General features: G+C 44.5%; 1 protein-coding gene and 1 non-coding gene across 3 annotated transcripts in view; both read left to right on the forward strand.

Annotated features, from left to right (window-relative positions):
• Positions 1-17,489, forward strand: part of ENOX1 (ecto-NOX disulfide-thiol exchanger 1) — a 688,766-nt gene that overhangs the window by 21,263 nt on the left and 650,014 nt on the right. The gene's annotated exons all lie outside the window — the stretch shown is intronic.
• On the forward strand, positions 7,586-7,657 carry TRNAF-GAA (transfer RNA phenylalanine (anticodon GAA)). The gene has a single exon. It is a non-coding gene; the product is annotated as a tRNA-Phe (tRNA).

The raw sequence follows: 17,489 nt of genomic DNA on the forward strand, positions 1-17,489 counted from the left end.
AATGGGACAGTTGGGAGCATGCGGGCTCCGAGGCATCGGTATATCAAGCTGGTCCTTCCACCACTGCGACATTGCAGTGACAGTGCCCTGCTGTCCTGGGGTCTGAGAGGATGTGGTTGTGGCTTGGATGAGGCTGGGATGCCGTGCTTCCTCAAGCTCAGGGAACTGCTTTAGGATTTCCTACTGTGCAGCGGTGGTCTTCATCAACTGAGAGAATTCTTTCTGTTTCTGTGACAAGGGAGCATTTTGGTTAGGAAGAACAGAGGTATTTGAAGAGAAACCTTGAGCACACAGTCCTCAGTTCCCACCAGCTGAGGAGTGACATCATCTCTTGGTTTGCTTTGCCTCTTCAGAGAGCTGCCCCAGTCCTCCAGGATGCTGTGAGGCTGTGCTTCTAGAGAGGTGCCGTTTTGCTTTTGAGGTGACAGCCTGGCGGCGGAATCTGTAGGATTGGTAGAATCTGTAGTCACACGTCTGCACAAAAAATTGTGGCTAATTAAAGGGAAGAGTTGTTGCTGTTCAGTCACAGTCGTGTCCAACTCTTTGCAACCCTATGGACTGTAGCCCACCAGGCTCCTCTGTCCATGGGGATTCTCCAGGCAGGAATACTGTGGGTTGCCATGCCCTCCTCCAGGGGATCTTCCCGACCCAGGGGTTGAACCCACATCTCCTGCACTGCAGGTGGGCTCTCCACCACTGAGCCACCAGGGAGGCTGTTACCCTAGATTCTTTGTAGCTTTAGCACCCTCTGCACAAGCCACCTTAAAGCAAATGATAAGTGGGGATTTCACTTGACAAGGTTATCTCATGTAGCTAGTGATGTAGCTTGCATTTTGGGCAATGTATGAATCTGCGTGTGTTCCTGTATATGAGCTGGGGTGACTGGGGCCCAAGGCCTGGATGTTCTGGGTTAAATGTTCTGACAGGTGAAGCAAATGCCACTCCCATCAACGAAGCAGGCACCCTTTCTTTACCTGCCTGACCTCGGCCCTAGTTTAGAGGTCTCCCAGGCTATGTATATTTGGCACTTGAAAATCTAAAAGCTTTTAGTTATTATTCTGAAGGGGATTTTTTTTTAAAGCTGTTTCTCCTGCTGAAATGACTTTTTGTTCACAGAGCTGAGTGAGTGCTAGCAATAATTGAAAATGACTTGAAGAAGGGGAGGGTAAGGTGGAAGCAAGGCGTATTAGCTGCTGGCTGATATTATTGCCTGAAAGCAGGTGGTTTTGTTAGATTCAGTACACTGTATGTGGTGTAAAGAACAAACCTTTCCATTTTTTTTCTGAGAACCATGATGCTATCTCAGTAATTGAAAATAATCTTCTAAAGTTGCTCCTTAACTAGATTTACACAATCCCCTTTCAAATCAGCTGTTATCTGCCCTTACATTTCACAGTTAATGTTGCTGTCTGCACAGCCCCTGCTAACAAGAAGATCAAGTGTAACTCTTTTCATGATTTGAAATAAAGTGTTTCTATTGTAATTATCCCGGCGCCCGGTTGTGTGGTTACAAGTGGGCTCATTTCTCAGCTGGGTTTATGAGGATGTTTCCTTGTGGAACATAAGACCTTCTGTTCCAGCAGTGTTCTCGTTCACAGACCTCTCAAGGATTTCTCTAACTCTCTTGTGTTCCCTTTTTTGTACGTTTACAAACGTTTTCATAGGTGTTTTGGAGCGTGGGCTGGGACTGGGGCGAGGTGGGTTGAGGCACCTTTTCCTCTGTAGTACTGACATGTGAGAGGCACCATATCCCCTTGTTTAAGTTGTCTGCGACCTCATTTTGGCAAATTTAGAAAAAAACATTGCGCCTATTAAACGGCAGTTGTTTAGTCACTAAGTCCTATCCAACTCTTTTGTGACCCCATGGACTGTAGCCTGCCAGGCTCCTCTGTTCATGGGGTTTCCCAGTCAAGAACACTAGAGTGGGTTGCCATTTCCCTCTCCAGGGGATCTTCCAAACCCAGGGATGAAACCTGGGTTTCCTGCATTGCAGGCGGATTCTTTACCATCTGAGCCACCAGGGAAGCCCCATTAAGTTGCAGTAGGCAGGTTTTAGGGGCTTCTCAGGTGGCGCTAATGGTAAAGAACCCACCTGCCAGCACAGGAGACATGAGACCTGGGTTTGGTCCCTGGGTCAGGAGGATCCTCTGGAGGAAGGCTTGGCAGCCCACTCCAAGAGGGCTGGAGACTCCCGTGGACAGAGGAGCCTGGTGGGCTACAGCCCATGGGGTCACAAAGAGTCGGACACGGCTAAAGCGACTTAGCCACTCGCAGACGCAGGCAGCTTTGAAATTGGTGTTTCATTCCTGATGGTGGTGAGAGAGGTAAACATGAACATGTGCTGCCAGGGAAGGTTGTGGGAAGTCTGGAGTCTCCTTCAGAATTCTTCTGGAACAGGATACATCCTCACATGTTGAGGATACAGATGCTCTGTGAGTCTTCAGTCTCCATGTGGATGCATATAACTATTTCCAGCCTGCGCTCACATTTTATTTTTAAGGAAGTTGCTATGTTACCCCTCTTGCATAATTGATCTACAGAAGCCTTTTGCTGCTTCCAGGCTAGCAAAAATTTCAGTGATTCATTTTTAAAATCAAAATTGCTGATTGCTTATTTCCTCGAGGAGGATGTCAATCCATAGCCATGGCGCGATGGAAGGACATGAAGTCCTTTGTATCTGGAGCATCGAATCCATCTGAAACTTGTACTGAGGAGGTTCTCAGTAGGCGGTATTTGTTACTAGTATTTTGGGAAGATTCCTAAGGATGGGGCTGGAGGTAGAAGACACTAACTGAAGCAACTAGTTGTTTTTAAGACTTCTTTTAAAATGTAGGCCACAGGGCTCTACTTCACAATGTCAGTTGCCATGGTTACACTGAGCCCGCCCCCCCCACCTTCCATTTACAATGGTGGTCCCTTCAACATTTTAAGCCAAATTTCCCTTGTGTGCAAAAGAAGGTTGAACAGAATGACCCTCTAAGAGTCCCAAGCACTTTGACTTGATGAATTCTATTAAATCTGAAGAATATTCAATGCACCCATATACAATAATAAAGAGAGGGGATTTATGAGCCATCATTGACTTACGTGGGCTGCCATTTCAGGCTCTCCAGCTGTATTGATCCACTCCATTAGTAGGAATAATTGAGAATTGACTGAATCATTTAGACATCCTCTTAATTACATTAACGAAAATGTAAATAGTCCATAAATATTTCAGACTTCATATAACGTGACCGTCTTTTTTTCTTTTCTGATTTTAGGTAGAATAAGTATCGTTTTGTATGATGAGTAGTAAGAGAAAATATCCTGCCTAACTTTCACAATTGGCCATCCAAAGTGCCTTTCCTTGGGACTGTAGGATCCAAGTGAATGAGTGTCCCAGATTCTTGACATCTTCCTGGTGAACATGGGTACCACTGGCTGGCTCTTCTTGGAGGCAAGAGATGCAGCTTCTTCTTTTCTTTCTATATTTTGTTTTGTCTGGTTCAGTACCTAACTGGTAGCAGTACCACTTGGAACCATGGTCCCCAGCCTTTTTGGCACCACGGGACTGGTTTTGCGGAAGACAGTTTTTCTACAGACCTGGAAGGAGGGGATGGTTTCAGGGTGGTTCAGGCTCATTACATTTATTGCGCACTTTATTTCTATTATTATTACATCAGTTCCCCCTCAGGTCATCAGGCACTAGACTTAAAAGACATACAGCGGCAGTTGTAGGGAGTTAAATTCAAATTTTTATCCCCTGGTTGAATAAACAGCTGAGGAAGTTGATAAGAAAGAAACTCCAATCACATTAAAAGGGAGGTAACTTCTCAGGCCCAATTATCTCAGAGAACTGAGACCTGGCTTTCCCCATAGAGTGAATAATGACGCCCTACCTGCACACCGTTTCTTCTCTCCTCTCAGCGTCAGGCTGTCAACAGACTGGGAATAAGGGGAAAGTCGGAAGGAGGTCTGCACAGAAGGACTGGCAATGGCTTCACCCTGAGCTCACTCTTATCTGGGAGCTGCAAACAGAAGGGGCAGTGTGGAAGGAGAGGCCAAACTGGTAACACAGTTTAAACTTCCCCCGAGCAGCATTAATTTATGAGCCTCTCACCAGATGGAGATGTTGTCAGAGAATTCTGCTGACTCCCAACAACCCTGAGCTGTCCCTCAGATGCATCTCGGCGGTCCTGGCCATCTCACACTCACTTGGGCTCTTTAAACATTATTCCTCTACCTGCACTAGTTGTTGTTTAATCGCTAAGTCGTGCCCGACTTGCAGTGTGCCAGGCTCCTCTGCCCACGGGATTTCCCAGGCAAGGGTACTGGAGTGGGACATCCAGCTCTATTTGACATCTGGTGCAGAAAAAGTGGAGGAGGAGGATGTGTGGTGATTAGATTTGCAGGAGGAGGCAGCAGTGACCTCAAGGACACAGCCGCATACTTTTATTTTACTGTTTTTGTTTCTCTTCCTGGGTTGCTGCTGACTGCCCGGAATGCTGTTTCCAACTCCTCTGCTGTAGAAGTTAGTAGTATTTTACTCATTGAGGCTGGGAAGTGTCACAAATTTGGCTTAAAGCAACGAGACCATTGTGAACACTTATATCATATAACAAGCATCCTGGGAGATTCTGCAGACACTAATGAGGAGAAAGAGAAGGCGCCTGAGCCCCTCGAGTTGAATAGCCAATAGAGGTGGGTCCCGGCAGTGAAATTCATCTGAAAGAATCTGGTCCAGCGCCGTAGCCTGAGAGGACGGCCAAAGAGAGTGGGCGGGTAGTTAACATTTGCAACTTTCCGATGCAACGTCTTGTGAAAGGGTGTAGTTTTACATGCTGTCATAGCGTGCTGTTGCTTTTTTTTTCTTCACTGTATGACATACTTTGATGGCTTTTGCATTTATCTCAGTAGTTTCAAAGTGACAAGTCCATCTGAAGGTGTAGAAAAATGAATATTTTCCTGTAAGTTTTAGGTACTATCCATAAATCTTTGTGTGAAATAACGGTGGTTTTCTTCAGATTGAAAACATCTATTAGGAAAATTTACTGATCTTAGTTTTGAGGAACTTGCTTTTTTTTTTTTTTTTAACTTCAGTGTCTCTATATTTGAGGGGAGAATCAGGTATCTTGTGGGCAGCTCGTCTCTTGGAGCCTTGGGAAGCATTGTTTTGGGGATGAAAATGAGGACCATGGGGCAGGAAGACCCTTGGGCCTCTTCCTGTGACTTTGGACAACTCACAATCCTGGTCATCACAGCCTCCCTCTCAAAGTATTCGTAGCTGTACTTGCTTATTTTCTGTATCTCACGCATTTGGGGAAAATAAGCAAGATAATACTGCAAAGCTCCTCCGAGGGAAAAATGCTATAGTAATATGAGTTGACATAGTTCTCGCTGCCAGGCAGGTGGTGTTTCTTTGTTTTCTTCCACTTTTCTGCTCTGGGATAGCTGTGATTCTGAAGTGAAGGCAGGAAAGCACAGTATCCCTCAGCACCCTCCCCCGACACACACACCCCGAAAAGACTTTTCACAAATCCCATGCATTTGAATTCTGTTGTAGGCAAAGGGTCTTTTTACTTTAAATTTGAATACAGTGCCTGCTGTTTGGGGTCCCTTGGAAATGTTCATTTTTGATCTAGCTTAGAAAATACAAGGAGAATAAAAGCTGAAGAAAGTAGGTAAGAAGTGAGGAGTGCTGGTGGAGGCAGGTAGCAGGGACTCATGCCCCTGGCGTGAGTGGGCTGAACGGGAGACAGACCGCGATGCTGCTCTGGGCTGTGTGATACGGCCCAGCACGCTGGTGTCCTCCCGGGTCACTGGAGAGGTGGTGGGCGGGCCTGGGCAGACGGCAGGCCAGGGCTCCGGTCCCCTTCCGACTTGGGCAGAATTCAAAGTGAGTAGGTGGTACTGACATTCCTAGTGTCACCGTTGAAAGGTGGGTAAATTCCAATTGCCTGTGCAGTTTACTAATACAGAAGTGTGAACAACTTGTTGCATTTTAGAAGGATTGTAGTTTTTTAGGCTTCCCTGGAGGCTCAGACGGTAAAGCGTCTGTCTGCCCGCAGTGCAGGAGACCTGGGTTCGATCCCTGGGTCGGGAAGATCCCCTGGAGAAGGAAATGGCAACACATTCCAATACTCTTGCCTGGAAGATTCCATGGATGGAGAAGCCTGGTAGGGTACAGTCTTTGGGATCGCAGAAGAGTTGGACATGAGTGAGCAACTTCACTGGTTCACTGGTAGTTTTTTGAAATTTTAAATAGAATGTTAGCACAGGGTGAAACTTTCCAGCTTTCTAGAAAATACACTCAGCCAGACCAGATACTCTTTGATAATGGCAGGCAAATGAAGTATTTGTTTTCATTACTTAAATGGCAAAAAAAAAAAAAAACAACAACAAATGAGTTTTTTTACATTGTGTGGAAAAGATCAACTTGCTGCTGCTGACAGCTTTTCAGATGAGTAGATTCTTCTGCATCCAGTGAAGTCTTAAGCCCCTCTAGAGTCCCCATTATTGTACACTTTGTTATCAGCAAGTAATTAAGCTCCTCTCCTACTCACAGACTTAGAGAACAAACTTATGGTTGCCCCCTGGGAAGGGATCGTTAGGGAGTTTGGGATGGGCATGTACACCCTGCTGTGTTCAAAACGGATGACTGACAAGGACCTACTGTATGGCACGGGGAACTCTGCTCTGTATTATGTGGCAGCCTGGGTGGGAGGGGCTGATGGGAAAGAGTGCATACATGCGGATGTGTAGCTGAGTCCTTTTGCTGGTTACCTGAAACCGTCACAGCATTGTTAATTGGCTATACTCCAACACAAAATGTTTAAAAAGAAAGAAAAATAAATTAAGTTCCTCACCTCGTGGAACAGAAGTCTCGTGAAGGCAGAGGTCACTCTTGCTCACAGCCGTGGCTGCAGCATCTGATGTGGGACCTAACACAAAGGAGACGCCCAGTGAGTACCTATTGAATGAGTGGATGGATGAATGGATGCCCCTGAACGCAGTGCAGCGTGATGAGCCTGGACCTCGGCTGGATTCAGATGCCATCAAAGAAGTAAGTGTCTTAAAATGTTGCCTTTATCTGCATCCAGAAGTGACATCACTCTCTATCATTCCAAGGTGATAGAAGATGGAGGCCATTAATCCTCATTTTCAAAATGCTTATCCCGATGACTCTGATGCTCAGCTTAGGATGCCTATGCCAAGCTCTGATTTAGAGTGTTATAGTTAACGTTCAACTCTGAAAGATAGTGGCCTGTTCATCATCTCCATCACTTTTTTTTTTAAGGGAGATACTTTCTCATTAGGCATTGTGGAGCATAGCATGAGGGGTTGAAAGTTTAAATGGAATTAAGTTTAACTGTAAGATCTTGTGACTCTCGGGGTATGTGTTTAATTACATCTCTTTAGGTATATTATAGACACTTACCCATTTCCAGCCTAGGTTTTCATTTACTCAGCTGCTTGACACACATTTTCTTTGTTCCATTCTACAGCTTTTTCTAAACAGAGTTAGCTAAGTTCCCTGGTCCTTGAGCAGATAAGGTCTTCTTTCCCTTGCTGTAGCCTCATGGTATAGCTTCCCCCCAGGGCTTCCCTGGTAGCTCAGATGGTAAAGTGTCTGCCTGAAATGCGGGAGACCTGGGTTCAATCCCCGGGTTGGGAAGATCCCCTGGAGAAGGAAATGGCAACTCACTCCAGTACTGTTTCCTGGAAAATTCCACGGACTGAGGAGCCTGGTTGGCTACAGTCCATGGGGTCACAAAGAGTCGGACACGACTGAGTGACTTCACTTCCCTTGCTGTAGGGTCTGTTCATCAGTGAGCGCCTTGACCACATGAATTGATATGTGCCAAGTTTGTTACATTTTATAGTTGGAGAAGGAAATGGCAACCCACTCCAATATTCTTGTCTGGGAAAATTCCATGGACAGAGGAACCTGGCAGGATACAGCTACAGTCCATGGGGTTGCACAAAGTTGGACACAACTGAAGCGACTTAGCATACTCATTGTTGATGAGTAGTCCAGTTTTTTAACCATCTTCTCTGTTGAAGAACTTCTGGGCTGTTTCTGGTTTTCAACTACTAAGAATAAAATTGCTGTGGACGTTTGTGTAGGTTTTTTGTTTTGAACATATTACTTCTCTAGGATAAATGCCCAAGAGTATAAGTGGTGGGTAGTTTCATTTTTTTTTTAAAGGATTTTTTTTCAAGTTTTATTTATTTTAATTTTTGGCCACACCATGCAGCATGTGGGATCTTAATTTCCTGACCAGGGATCGAACCTTCATCCCCTTCAATAGAAGGCAGCATCGCAAACACCAGACCACTAGAGAATTCCCTCATGTTTCTTTTTATAGTGGAAAATGAAAGTATTAGTCACTCAGTCGAGTCTGACTCTTTGGGACCCTAGGGACTGTAGCCCACCTGGCTCCTCTGTCCATGAGATTCTCCAGGCAAGAATACTGGAGTGGGTTGCCATTTCCTTCTCCAGGGAATCTTCCTGACCCAAGGATCGAACCCGGGTCTCCCACATAGTAAGCAGATGCTTTACCATCTGAGCCTTTGTTTTCTAAGAAACTGCCAAATTGTTTTCCACAGTAGCTATCTCATTTTATACCCTCACCAGCGATGTTTGTGTGGTCCGGTTTCTCTGCCTCCTTACCAACACGTTGTGTGGTCCTTATTTTTTATTTAGCCACCTTGGTGGGTTTTTAGTGTTATCTCAGGGTGGGTTTCATCTGCCTCTGTGTGCACATTGCCACATGGCTCAGGACCGGCTGGCCCCAAGTCTGGTGGTCAGCTGTCCGTCGGCAGGAGTGATGAGGATAGTGAGGCCACATCCCTCTTGTCTGCCTTCATCCAACAGGCCAGTCTGGTGACCGGGCAGGGTTCTGAGAGAGTGGAGGTCCTCCATGTCTTTTGAGTCCTAAGCCGAAGCTCCAATACTTTACCACCTGATGCAAACAGCCGACTCATTGGGAAAGGCCCTGATGCTGGGAAAGATTGAAGGCAGAAGGAGAAGAGGGCACCAGAGGATGAGATGGTTGGATGGCATCATCGACTCGATGGACATGAGTTTGAGCAAGCTCCAGGAGATGGTGAAGGACAGGGAAGCCTGGCATGCTGTAGTCCATGGGGTCACAAAGAGTCAGATGTGACTTAGCTACTGAACAACAAGACACAACTTGGACCTGGCACACCTTCAATTCCCTTGTATTCTATTAATCACAGCAAGTCACAGGGCCAACCTTGACTCAGGAAGCAAGAAAAGAGACCATCTACCTCTTGAAGGGAGAAATTGCAAAGTCAGATATCCAAGAGTATGGATACAGAAAGTAACAGAATTGAGGGCTGTTTTTCAGTTAACATACCACATCAGGTATCTTGTATAGTTATCTTCCACCCATTTTTCTTTTGGTTCAGTTCAGTCACTCATTCGTGTCTGACTCTTTGCAACCCCATGGACTGCAGCACGCAAGGCTTCCCTGTCCATCAGCAACTCCAAGAGCTTGCTCAAACTCATTTCCATTGAGTTGGTGAGGCTTTCCAACCACCTCATCCTCTGTCATCCCCATCTCCTGGTTCCTTCAGTCTTTCACAGCATCAGGGTTTTTTCCAAGATTCAGTTCTTCGCATCAGGTGGCCAAAGTATTGAAGCTTCAACTTCAGCATCAGTCCTTCCAATGACTATTCAGGACTGATTTCCTTTAGGATGGACTGGTTGGATCTCCTTGCAGTCCAAGGGACTCTCAAGAGTCTTCTCCAGCACCACAGTTTGAAAGCATCAGTTCTTCAGTTCTCAGCCTTCTTGATGGTCCAACTCTCATTTTTCTTTTATAATACACAAGTAGTGTACTTGTGAAAGTATATTTGACTAGTCATCATGCTAAGTTGATCAGTTGTGTCTGACTCTTTGTGACCCCATGGACTGTTGCCCGCCAGGCTCTTCTGTCCATGGGATTTTCCATGCAAGAATACTGGAGTGGGTTGCCATTTCCTTCTCCAAGGGATTTTCCCAACACAGGAATCAAATGCGAGTCTCCTGCATTGGCAAGTGGATTCTTTACCACTGAGCCACCTGGGAAGCCCTATATATTTGCCTAAGAGTTGGAAAATCTGTGTGTGTGTGTGTGTGTGTGTGTGTGTGTGTGTGTGTGTGTAAGAAATTGGATTTAAAGATGCATAGGGCCTTAATTTTATCCAGCTTATTTATAAACATTTACCTTTAACACATGCAGGGTTGACTTCTGCCAAAATCAGAATGGGACAGTTATAATTAAAGAAGATTATATCTTCATCTTTTTTTGTAGTGTGTTTTGTAGGCTAATTTCTTCCCATCCAATTTTAACTCAGCTGCTTCTAGGGCAGTCCTAAATTCATCTAGCAAAGCTTAACTAAGGGCCACGCATAGGGGATACAAAAACAAGCATCAATATACCTGTAAGGGGACTTCCCCAGCATTCCCGTGGCTGAGACTCTGTGCTTGCACTGCCAGGGACTTATTCCATCCTTGGTTAGGGAACTAAGCTCCTGCATGCTAAGGTATGTAGCCAAATATATATATATATATATATACACGTGTGTGTGTGTGTGTGTGTGTGTGTACACACACGCCTGCTGAGGACTTCCAGCCCAGTGAGAGAAATGGGTGTACAGAACAGTGCCAAGTGGCACCTTGAATCTCCCACTTCGTATACACTTTTTTTTGGGGGGGGTCTCTTGCATTTATTAAATTTTTTTCCTTCTCACATGAGAAGTGACATGGCTTTTATCTTTTCACTCTTTCCCACCCCCCAGTGTGTGGTCCTTTGTACCTATGGGCTGTTCAGAGCTCTGTCTGTGGACGGGGTGTCTCCTGCCTCCTGGCTGAGTGACAGTGTTCCAAGTACGGTGTTCTAATTAGGGAGGGATTTCTCTATTTGCTAGTTAATTCTGCTCATTTTAGTAATAAACCACAGGCGGCCGGAGGGAGTACAGGTGTCACACCATAATTATTTTACGGCTTTTGTTGAAGGTTCTAACATTCTCTGTGACGTTTTACTTCTCTCGGTAAAATCGCAGCAAAAAATAATTGACATGTGTTCCTGCCATGCTTACCTCCTCGACAACTTAGAAGATCACTGTGGATAGCTTTCTGATTTCATTTGTTTTGAAAATGTTGTAACAGGGAAGAAAAGTCTGAGAGAATATATACCAGATGTTCAGTTCAGTTCAGTCGCTCAGTCGTGTCCGACTCTCTGTGACCCCATGAATCACAGCACGCCAGGCCTCCCTGTCCATCACCAACTCCCGGAGTTCATCCAAACTCATGTCCATCGAGTCGGTGATGCCATCCAGCCATCTCATTCTCTGTCGTCCCCTTCTCCTCCCGCCCCCAATCCCTCCCAGCATCAGACTCTTTTCCAGTGAGTCAACTCGTCGCATGAGGTGGCCAAAGTATTGCAGTTTCAGCTTTAGCATCAGGAGTGGTGATTTCTTGCTGGCTAGTTTAATGATGATTTGTTATTTTGGCTTCATTGTGTTTTGTAATTTATACTGTAAAGTGTATGATGGTTGTAAAAAGTTTGATTGTTTGTTTGTTTTAATATGAGAGAAGTTCGTGGCCCCCAGGTAGTGCTTTATAACCAGAGAGAGAGTGGGAGGAACAGGTATTAGAGCTTCCCAGGTGTGCGAGACCCTGATTAAGACAGCAGCAGAGGCCTCCTGAATAGCTGTCGCACTGATGCAGAGAGACAGGAAGCAGGTTTAGGGAGTTTTGACCAGATTTTATTCTTTGATGTTAATTCTGTATGTTTCTCCCTGGAGTCTCCATTGAGCTCTGGTGTTATAGCTGTGACATTCATACTCAAAGGTGCTCCTTCTGACAGTGATAGTCATCTGGAGACGTGGATATAGCTGGAAAAACTCACATTCTACCCCAGAGCCTTTCAATTTAGGAACATGCTTTGAAGTTTCCTGTGCAGTGTGGGATGGAGAAGTGGTTTTTTGTTCAGGGTTTGTAACAATGGTGTCCTTTCTTTTATGCCCCAAGCAGATAGAATTCTGGGGATGTGAAGGCTGGTGGAACATGTGACCTCAGAATTTTCTCTTGTGGAGATTCAGTGCAGCAAAGAGGGTATGCTGCACTGGGAAGCAGGTGTCCTATTTATGGATGCGGGGTCAACAGGAACGTAAGTGGATTCAGTTATACAGGCTGTCGAAGTGTATTCATATGTAGAATTCAGAGTCAGGAACTCAAGACTAATCATTCAAAATGCAAGTAGATTCATAGAGAAGACCCTCCAATTTATGGCTCAGTTCTGAAATGGAAGGGCTAGATTCCCACTGAGAAAACCTGGTCATAAAAGGATGAGGAAAAGAGCAGAAACCATCCTGAAGGAATCAAGGCCAAAAGGTTGGTGAAGCTCTACTATTACGGGCTCCCTGGAGTTCCTCTTCTATGATGAGGGATTATACTGTTTCTCATTTCAGAAACAGTTTAGGAAGCACCATGTGCATTTAATCTTACAACTTTTTCCAAAGCACTTGGCTCATGAGCTCAAGGACTCATTCGAACCATCTAGGTCAGAGATATAGAAACAGGAGTGTTAAGGAGATATTTGACTTCCTTTATTTTCCCCTAGGAAATGTATCTCCACAACATGCAGTTTCCTGAATGTGGTTGTGATCAACTTTCTTTCTCCCTTGAGGCATTGAGATGGCAACTTAATTCCTAATTCCAGCGACCAAGATTCCAGGATACAATATCAAGACGTAAAAATAGTTGTTTTATACTAACACTGAGCAATCAGAAATTGAAATAAATGCCATTTACAATAGCATCAAAGACAGAAATACTTAGGAATAAGCCTGATGAAACATGTGCAAAACATAGATGCTAAAAAAGCACATGTTGTTACTGAGAAAAACTAAAGAAGACCTAAATAAATGAAGAGGTATATTTTTGTACGTGGCCAGAAGTCTCAATATTGTAACGATGTCCATTTTCCCCAAACTGATCTGTATATTCAACCACAATCAAAATGCTGGTAGTTTTTGAAATTGCAAAGATGAACTTAAAAAGTTATGTAGAACTGTGGTTTTGGAGAAGACTCTTGAGAGTCTGTTGGACTGCAAGGAGATCCAACCAGTCCATTCTGAAGGAGATCAGTCCTGGGTGTTCATTGGAAGGACTGATGCTAAAGCTGAAACTGCAATACTTTGGCCACCTCATGCGACGAGCTGACTCACTGGAAAAGACTCTGATGCTGGGAAAGGTTGGGGGCGGGAGGAGAAGGGGACGACAGAGAATGAGATGGCTGGATGGCATCACCGACTCGATGGACTTGAGTTTGAGTGAACTCCAGGAGTTGGTGATGGACAGGGAGGCCTGGCCTGCTGTGATTCATGGGGTTGCAAGGAGTCAGACATGACTGAGCGACTGAACTGAACTGAGAAATGCAGAGATACTAGACTAGCTAGCCAAAACAACTGTGGAAGAGATGAGCAAAACTGAAAGACAAAAACTACCTGATTTAATGGCTTATAAAGCTTATAACCAAGAGTGTGATGCTGTTATCTTAGTAAACGTAATAGAGTACCAGAACAGCAGAAAGAGACACATGTATATATAGAGAAAGGCGCACGTATATTATAGACAAGTGAATCCTAGATCCATTCATTGACTCTAGGATTGTGTCTTCAACAAATGACTCTGAAACCGTTCAACATCCAGAAGCGGAAAAATGAACATTGAAGCATACCTCATAGTATGTATTAAAATGCACACAGAATAGATTATAGACATAGAAGGAGAGCATGAAACTATACATCTTATAGAAGAAAGCATAGGGAGAAATCTATGTGACATTAGGTTGGACAAAGATTTCTTAGATTTTATGGATGTTAGTTAAACCTGTTGTGGTCATCATTTCATAATACATGTAAATCAAACCATTGTGCTATACACAGTAAACTTAATACAGTGATAAAAAGATTTCTTAGATATTAGATCAGAAACCACAATCCATAAAAGAACAAATTAATAAATTAGACTTCATCTAAAATTTAAAATTCTGCTCTTCGAAAGATACTGTTAAGAAAATGCAAAGATAGACCACAGATTGGGAGAAAATATTTCCAAATACATATGATAATTGACTTGCGTCCAGAATATGTGAATTATTCTCAAAACTTAGTAATAAGAAAATAAGCAGCCGACTAAAATAATGGGCATGTGACATGAACAGATATTTCAGCAAGGAAGAAATAGAAATAAATACATGGAAAGATGCTCAACATCACGAATCATGAGGAAAATGCAAATTAAAGCTCCAATGAAATAACACAAAGACGTATTAGAATGGCTGTAATTAAAACAGCTAACCATATCAAATGTCCATGAGGCTATGGAGGAAATGAACTTTCATACTTTGTTCCTGGGAATATAAAATGGCATAGCCACTAGGGAAAATAGTTTGGCGGTTCCTTAAAATAGTTCCTTAAAAAAATTAAACATCTGTCCATGATTCATCCATTCCCACTTCTAAATGTTTACCCAAGAGAAAAAAACAACAACATGTGTCTGCTCAGAGACTTACATATGAATGGTTCATAGCAGTGGACTTTGTAACAGCCAAAATGTTGAAACAACTCAAATGCTCATCAGTAGGTGAAAGAGCAAGCTCATTGTAGCACAGCCCTTTGTTGCTGCTGCTGTTTAGTGGCTAAGTTGTGTCTGACTCTTGTGACCCCAGGGAGTTTAGCCCTCCAGGCTCCTCTGTCAAGGGATTTCCCAGGCAAGAATACTGGAGTAGTGGGTTGCCGTTTCCTTCTCCAGGGGATCTTCGTGTTGCAGGGATCGAACCTGGGTCTCCCTGTCTGTGCTGAAATGACGCAGGAATAAAAGGTAATGAACTATTGATTCGTGCAACAGCATGGATGAATCTCAGTGTAATTATGCTGAATGAAAGGAACAAGTCCTCTATCCTCAACTGAAAGAATACATACTGTATCCGTTCCGTTCAGTCGCTCAGTCGTGTCCGACTCTTTGTGACCCCGTGGACTGTAGCCTACCAGGCTTCTCCGTCCATGGGGTTCTCCAGGCAAGAATACTGGAGTGGGTTACCATTTCCTTCTCCAGGAGATCTTCCCGACCCAGGGATCGAACCCGGGTCTCCTGCATTGGAGGCAGACGCTTTAACCTCTGAGCCACCAGGGAAGCCCAATAGTTACGTATGTTTAAAACTGTTACAAATGAGAGTGAATTTATAGTGTCTGAAAGCAAATCAGTTTTTCCTGAGGATGAGAAAAGGCCAGGAGGGGGTGACAGGGAGAGACGGCAGCAGGGCGTGAAAAGCTTTTGAAGCTAGTGGGCTATGTTCCTGATCTTGATTGCAGTCATATTTTCACAGGTACAGCCTATGCTAAAACTGTACATTTAAAATGTGCAGTGAATTTGAGTTACTCCTCCAGAAAACTAGTAAGAACCAGTGCAGTGAAGGGCTGTGGCAGGCAGGAGGTTACAGGGCATGACGTGGGCGCGAAGAAAGGGGTGGTCAGTCTTTTCTGGGAGGTGATCTTCGCTGAGCTGGGAAAGGTGGATACGCATTTGTCAGAAATGCTGCACAGGCAGAACAGAGTACAGAGGCTCAGTGAGTGCTGAGAGGTGTGAAGGCTTGTGGCAGAAGTTTTGAGGATTCACAGAGAGATTTAGCATCCTGGCAGCCTGGAGGTACAGGCAGCGCAGAGAAGTAGATAGGGACCGGGCCACAGAGGCCTTGCTCATCATTCTGAAGTAGGATTTTTAGCTCATAGCTACACGAAATCCACCAAAAGGTGTTTAATCTGGGCAGTAATAGGCCATATTTTTTTTAATGAATTTTTATTGGAGTGTAGTTTCTTTATGATGTTATGTTAGTTTTCTGGCTGTATAGCAATGTGAATCAGTTATATGAATACATATACACCCTCTTTTTTAGATTTCCTTCCCATTTAGGATGGGAGCGAGGAGGAGGCTGTGTTTAAGGAAGATTATTTTCACCCTAGAATGAATGCTTACCTCTGATAATTAAGGATATGCAGGATTTTAGCTAAATAAGAAAACTTTCCATTGATAAAGGTCCCATATGATCACTTCCTGGGACGGGTATTGTATTTTGAATGACTCCCACCCCAGAACGGGGTCCTGTGGAAAATCTGGCGCTTCACGCCAACGCTGCAGACACATGCCCGTGGACACCCTTTCCTGGGTTTCTCTCCTGTCTTCCCCCCACCCCATCTGTTGACAGTGAACATGTGCCAGTCGTGGTCCGAGGCTGCTTGTCAGAAGATGCCAGATCCGAGATGTTGCCTTAATCCAAATTGTGAACCTGTTCTGCTGCAGAATCGCATCGGCCCAGAGCTGAGAACCAAACTCAGCAGCCTGGAGATTTGGAAAGCATCTCAGTGTGGTTGAGCTCCAGTGGTCCAAGCGCTGAAGCCCAGGCGCGCCTCTCCCTGGGTGCTTGGCAGCGCCCCTGCAGTGCTGAAAGCCAGTCTGGAAAGGGCACTGTTAATCCCTCAGTTGGAATGTTTTACTGTGGCTCCTGTTAAGGGATGCTGGAAATAATAATACTGGCACGACTCGAGCCCGAAGAGGAGAGCCCTCTAATTACCAATTGACCCCGATTCCACTGTAAATATTTCTACTCCCCGATAACCTTTGGCCACTAGGCCCAGAGTATGCCAAATTTTGCCTTCCTGGTATGGAAAGCTTCTCGTTTTCCTTCCTCGGCGTGGACCTTTAGCTATATGTGTTGGAAAACTCAATCTCCAGGGAATAACCGCTGCATGCAGCTGGGGAAAACCTAAAGATTTAGTGCTTCTGACTTTCAAACTGGTGACTTAGTAATCTTTTAATTGTTATTTTATAATAAAAAGCAGATCCGACCCTTGCATTTTTGTGGCGTACTGGGTGGAGTGATGAGCATTTGTTTTATCATCTGTCAGAATTATGGGGCTTACATATCATCATTTGATTTTAATATTTACTCCCTTATATACTGGGAGTGTTAATATTACAGTCAGCAGAGAACCCTGAATTTCTAAAGCTTATGAGTAAAAGTTTTTGATTTTCATTAGTAAAAATCAAGGAAATACAGTGATGGTGAGGACAGTTTTGTTTCCTGGTTTTGCCGTGATGGTGAATTGCTGGGTTACTGATTACTCAGCTGCCTTAAAAGATGGGGAGAAGTGCATGTATTTCTTATCATCATGATTATTGTTTTTACTGTGACCCTCAGCTCAGAAAATAGCCTCAGTCACATTCTCAGAGATCAGTGGTCAGTGTAGGTTTTAAATTAAGCCAAACCCTACTAATTATGGGGTGAGGAGTGCGGCCGGCCCCTGCTGAGCACAGGCGTGTCTCTGTCTTGATGCTGACACGACCCTCGCTGTTGTCGCTGAGTCCTGCATCTCCATGGCTCCTTTCTCCAAGGTGAGCTCCAGCCTGGGCCGCAGAGGCCCCTCTCGGCGCC

Source organism: Moschus berezovskii, chromosome 13, assembly GCF_049115385.1.
Source record: "Moschus berezovskii isolate FMDL1 chromosome 13, NW_MosBer_1.0, whole genome shotgun sequence".
Classification (NCBI taxonomy): domain Eukaryota; kingdom Metazoa; phylum Chordata; class Mammalia; order Artiodactyla; family Moschidae; genus Moschus; species Moschus berezovskii.